Source organism: Cynara cardunculus (assembly GCF_001531365.2).
Source record: "Cynara cardunculus var. scolymus isolate 2C chromosome LG 9, CcrdV1, whole genome shotgun sequence".
Classification (NCBI taxonomy): domain Eukaryota; kingdom Viridiplantae; phylum Streptophyta; class Magnoliopsida; order Asterales; family Asteraceae; genus Cynara; species Cynara cardunculus.
This window is the reverse complement of record NC_037536.1, coordinates 1,775,913-1,782,201: the sequence shown is the minus strand read 5'-3', so window position 1 is coordinate 1,782,201 and position 6,289 is coordinate 1,775,913.

Genomic DNA, 6,289 nt, shown 5'->3' with positions numbered 1-6,289 from the left:
TCAAATAAGGGTTCAGAGGATTGGAAAAGTACCTTTAAATTCCTTTCTTCAGTGACGCCTTTGCCTTTCGACGTAGGACCCTGGTTCCTTTCAGGTGCTGGCTCTTCTTCTCTTTGCTCCCCCTGGGATATGGAATCCCTGAGGGCAAATCCTTTGGTGGTAGCTATTGGACGCTAGAACTGGATGGTGATGTCATCTTCAACATCATCATTGTCGTCGTCATCCAGATCGCTGCCAGAGTTAGGGAGATCAGGAGAATCACCTTCCTCATCATCTTCTTCATCATCTTCATCTTTCACATCACCAGTAATAGGTGCAGAGGTGATTAGAAGGTCATTATTACGAGCTTGAGCTTAGATGGCATCAACGTCCTCATCTATATCAGCTTCACTGGAGGTTGGAATATCGCAGACAACCTCAGCATCAGCTTTAGCTCTAGGAGCTTTAGCCTCAACATCTTGGGTTGCTGGAGCAACAATTTTAGTAGATGGTTCAGCAGCGTTGGACCTTATCTCCCCCTCTCTGGTGAAGGCTTGAGAGCATATGCAAGAGAGTTAGTCTACGCTGTGAATCTGAAGGACAATCATCTTCTCTAGCCATGTCAGAGTGCTGGCTAGGCTGTTCGTCGTTTCTTGCGCCTCATGAAGCTGAGCATGGTCATCAACGGTGAAAGATGGAGGAGTCACTGGTGTTGGTTGGCGAAGAGCGACCAGGACTTGTTGTAGGATCTCCACCTGCTGGAGAGACCGAGCCTATGCTTCATCAACCCTACTTATGAGAGCAGCTATGGCTTCAGCATTAGCTCTTACAGCCTCTTGGAGAGAGGAGAGCTGGCTCTTGACATCTTGGACTTCTGTCTTAAAAACTGAGAGGTACGCAACAATGTCTTCCTTGCAAGGCATGTCCTTATGGACTTTGTCCATCTTTATTAAGATAGTCTTGATAGTTAAGAGGATGAGCTTGAAATCCATCGCCATGTCGTACTCCTCTTCATCTTGGTCCATGGCTTGAGCCTCAAACGGACCTGATAGGGAAGGATAGTGAGCAAAAAGATGCTCTGGGTTAGAAGAAATGAAAGGGTAGGAAGATGGAATACCTGAGGGGTCATCAACAATATCCAAAGGATTATCGCTGGTATGCTCCATGGTGCACTCGTGAGGATGAGCACTAGTATGCTGAGTAGTCTCGAGAAGAGCTACCTCAGGTCTAGTGGTGAATGTCTCATCATTAGGGAGGACTGACACTAATGATTCATGGACATGTGTAGAGACCAAGGATGGAGGGGAGGAGAAGATAGCTGAGAGAGTTTGTGGGTATTTAGTGGTGGCGGTGCTAATATTCACACCTTTTGTAATTTGAGTCACTGAGGCGGTTGGGGTAGGTGCCACTGATACGACAGTGATGTCAGGGATCACCGAAGAGCTTGGAAAGCTAGCAGAAAGTGCCTCGGGGGTAAGGCTTGTTTCAATAGCTGAGACTTGTTGAGAGGTCACAGCCAGAGATGTGGTTATCCCCTTTTTGTCCTTCTTGACTCTCTGAGGAGAACCAAGAGTTGGTTGTAAAGGAGGTTTGGAAGAAGGGGTTGTGGTGGCTGGGATAGACGTAGGGGGTTTGCCTTTGTCATGACCACCTGAGGAGGAGAAGGAGGGAAGAAAAAGAATTGTACTACTGAAGATAGTGCAACATCTCCATCCCTGAGCTTGTGATCTAGAATCCTGGATCCAAGCTCACAGACCAGGAGGTTACCTTCTTTGGAGTATTTTTTGCCAAAGAACCATAGAGAGGAACCTGGTGTAAGGCACCAGCTTTTCTCGCTGGCGCTTGTTCAGCTTCAACGCCAGGCCATCGAAGATGACGACCACATAGTTGATCGCGCGACGTTGAATTGCTGATACTCCTATCGTGAGGGTGATGCGGGAGGCCTGATCCTATCTACCAGTCTCTCCACCCATGGACTGGATGAAGTGGGAGAAGAGATATTGCCAGACCGCTGACATCCGATTCTTCTCGATCTTGGACAGTGACTTGAGGGGCTCGTTGTAGTCCTTCTTCAGTGACTATTGATAGCCAATGGCATCAAGGCATGCGATGATCTCGATAGTGGAGAGTTTGCTGTCAAAGGGAGCCTTGGGAAATCGTAGAGCGTGCCTTATAGTGGTCACGCCAAAGCTAACATTCATCCTGTTGAAGGTGAAGGAGATTTTCTCCACCCGACGACCGTGCTTGTCTTCCTCTTCCACCACTTCAGTAGTCAACCAGAACTGCTGAAGGGCCTTTCTAACCATGACAGGTTCATGGTTGAGAGCAAAGGCTAGTGGGGACATATGAAGGAAGGCAGCAATATCTTCATAGATAGTCTTGTTGGTTGGAATATCCAACAAGGCATCATGGTTGTTAGCCTTGAAAGAGATGTATTCAACAAAAAAGTTAACATTCTTGGCAGCCATTGCCTGTTTTTGGTAAGGAAATAAGAAATAACAGTTGTTAGTAGTCCAAGATTTGTTTATCATTTTAAGTTTTAGAACAATAAAACTTCTTTTGAAAAATCCACAAATGAGATTTTACGGTTTTTCAAGTAGATTAGTGTTTTTGAAACAAGATTATAACCAAGAATAAGAATGTGTTATTAATCTTTCTGTTTGTGTTTTAAGAGAACAATGTTCTTAAAATCACAAACATATGTTTCATATAAAGAATAAGAACAGTTCTAAGTGTAAACAAATAAATGAGTATCAACCTTTGAGTAGTTTGAGAAGAAGGTCGAAGGATTCGAGTTATTAGTGATCTTGAGTTCTTGCTTGCAAAGTTCTTTTGGCAGAGTTTCATCAATGATTTTTGTAAACGTAAAGAAAATATGAGGGAAGAGATCCCATATTTATAGGTAGAAAGAAAGAAAAGCAAAGTAGGATAGAGGAAAAATACGACGGTTGAGGAAAGACCACGATGAGAAATATGGCACGTTCTCATCCATGATTAGATGGAAGATAAAGTAGGTCGTGTGTGTCAGACCTTTTTACGCGTCTCAAAGCGTTTTGTATTGTAAACAGAGAATGTCGTCATTAAAACGGTTCATTAAGTATTTCTTTTAAAATGAAAAGGTTTTAAGAAATTTGAAGAGTCACATTCAGTGATAAGAGAATCACTGAATAAAAACCTTTTAAAACATCTTTGATCACCGAAGAAGAAAAGTTTCAGTGATGGTTTTGTTTTAATATATGGAAATAACTTAGAAGAGTATATTCTCATAAGGACTTCAGTGTCAGTGATAAGAGAATCACTTAAACTGACATTTATAACCATTTTAATCACTGAAGGTAGAAAGGTTCTGTGATCGTTTTGATTTTAAGAAAAGATAAGTATAAAAGAGATATGCTTACATACAGATGTTCAACGAATGAAAGAATCACTGAAACAAACTTTTAAAACGTTTTGATCACTGAAGAAAAGAAAAAGCTTCAGTGATAGTTTTAAGTTCTAAGAAAAAGAACATGTAAACATACCTTAGAGCGAGTAGATACATTTACTCAAGAGTTCAGTGATAGAGATAGAGCACTGAATCATTTCACTTACTGATTGATGTGTATAGTTGAATAAAATTATTCTTCAGTGTTTAACATCCCAGTTCGCTGATCACGATGTTAAATCTTGTCTCATCAAGAGGCTTGGTGAAAAGGTCAGCGTGTTGATAATCAGTTGAAACAAAGTGAAGTTCAATGTCACCATTCATAACACGATCTTTGATAAAATGATATCTGATCTCTATATGTTTGGTCTTGGAGTGAAGTCAGGGTTGTTTACGATTGCAATAGCGCTGGTGCTATCATAATAGATAGGAATCTTTGAGAACTGAAGATCGTAGTCTTTCAGCTGGTTTTTCATTCAAAGAACTTGGGCACATCAACTTCTAGGGGCTACGTATTCAGCTTCAGCGGTTGATGTGGACACTGAGTTTTGCTTCTTCCTGGTACAACTCACAAACTTTCCACCTAGAAGTTGACAGCCTCCAGTGGTGCTTTTCCTATAGATCTTGCAACATGCAAAATCAATATCTGAATAACCTATTAGGTCAAAACATGAACCCTTAGGGTACTAGAGACCCAAGTTAGGAGTTCTCTTCAGGTATCTGAAAATGCGTTTTACAGCGATCAGATGGGATTCCTTAGAGTCAGATTGATATCGTGCATATAAACAAGTAGAATACATGATATCTGGTCGACTAGCTGTGAGATATTGCATGGAGCCGATCATTCCTCTATAAACAATTATGTTTACAGGCTTTCCATTTGGATCCTTGTTGAGAGAGAGTGGAAGAGTTATTGGAGTCTTCATAGATGAGCTATTTGATAAATCAAACTTCTTCAGCATATCGCAGACATACTTACTTTGACTGATAAAGATGCCTTTATTTGATTGCTTGATCTGGAGACCTAAAAAGAAGGTTAGTTCTCCCATCATGCTCATCTGGTATTCTTTCTTCATGCGATCAGCGAATCAAAAACATAAAGAGGGATTAGTGGAGCCAAAAATAATATCATCGATATAAATTTGGACTAGAATAATATGACCTTTAAATTTCCTGTGAAATAAGGTTTGGTCAATCTTTCCACAAACAAATTTCTTAGAAATGAGAAATGAGAAGAGAGTACCATACCAGGCATGGGGAGCCTGTTTCAACCCATAGAGAGCTTTATCCAAATGATAGACCTTGTTTGGATACTTAGGGTCAAGAAACCCTGAAAGTTGTTCAACATAAACTTCCTCTTAAAGTTTCCCATTAAAGAAAGCGTTATTTACATCGATTTGGTAGACTTTGAAGTCTCTATGGGCAGCAAAGGCTAGGAAGAGTCGAATTGCTTCGAGTCTAGCCACTGGTGTGAAGGTTTCATCATAGTTGATTCCTTCTTCTTGTCTATAACTCTGAGCAACAATTCGAGCCTTGTTATGGGTTACCACACCTTCTTCATCTAACTTGTTACGATACCCATTTGGTACCTATCACTATCTTGTCAGATGGACATGGGACAAGGTACCAGACTTTGTTTCTATCAAACTCAATGAGCTCCTCTTGCATGGCAATGATCCAACTAGGGTCTGAGATAGCATCACTAATTTTCTTGGGTTCAACTAAAGAAAGAAAGTTGACAAAGAGACACATATTACCTAGACCACGACGAGTCTTAATACCTGCACCTGGATCACCAAAAATTTGATGAATTGGATGGTCTTTAGTCCATCGCTGAGCTGGTAGAGGATTATTCTGAGTAGAGAAGTTCAGAAATAGTGGATGAGGCTTCCGCTGCAGTGTCTTCAGCGATTGGAACAATTGCTAAAGGAGCCTCAGATTCAATGACTGAAATAGGTTCAGATGCTAAAGGCATTTCATTCACTGATTGATCAATGTTTAAAGTAGAAGGAGGAACACAGCTAATGGATACATCAACGATCTCTAAAGAAGATATGTTGGTGTGACTAGCTGCAACTGGAATGGTTAATGGTTCATCTTCAGCTTCTGGGGATTCAGTGTTGAGAGGAACATTGAAGGAAGCTTTAGGTTGTCCATAATGAGAGAACATCCAGTGTTTTAATTCATCTTCATCATTTAAGATGGGTTTTGAATTAGTTAATTGAGATTCATAAAAAATGACATGAATAGTTTCTTCTATCATCTGTCGACGTTTGTTGAATACTCTGAAGGCTTTGGATACTAAAGAATATCCAAGAAAGATTCTTTCATCAGCTTTGGGATCAAACTTTCTTAGTTGATCACGGTTGTTGAGAATATAACACCTGTAACCAAAGATATGTAGAAAGCTAATAGAAGGTTTTCTGCCATGAAAAAGTTCATAAGCTGTCTTCTTGAATCTCTTAACGATTAGCGATCGATTTTGAGTGAAACAAGTGGTGTTGACTGCTTCAGCCCAGAAATGAGTAGGGATATGGGACTCACTGAGAATTGATCGAGCAGCCTCAATGATTGTTCGATTCCTTGAACGGTTTAGGTTTCTTCATTGAGCGGTATTCATATACACCATTTAGGTTTCTTCTTTGAGCGGTGTTCATATAAACCGGACGAGTCTTGAGCGGTGTTCATGTTAACCGGATGAGTCTTGAGCKGTATTCATTCCTTGTTTATCCGGTTTAACACTTGTATTCTATTCTTTTCATAAACCGGACAACTCTTGCACGGTTTATTCATATACCGGTTAAACTTTGAGCGGTTATTTTTTTTGAACGGTTTGACTTGTTGACTATAAATAACAGTTTTACCATTCTTATTATTTTTTTTTCA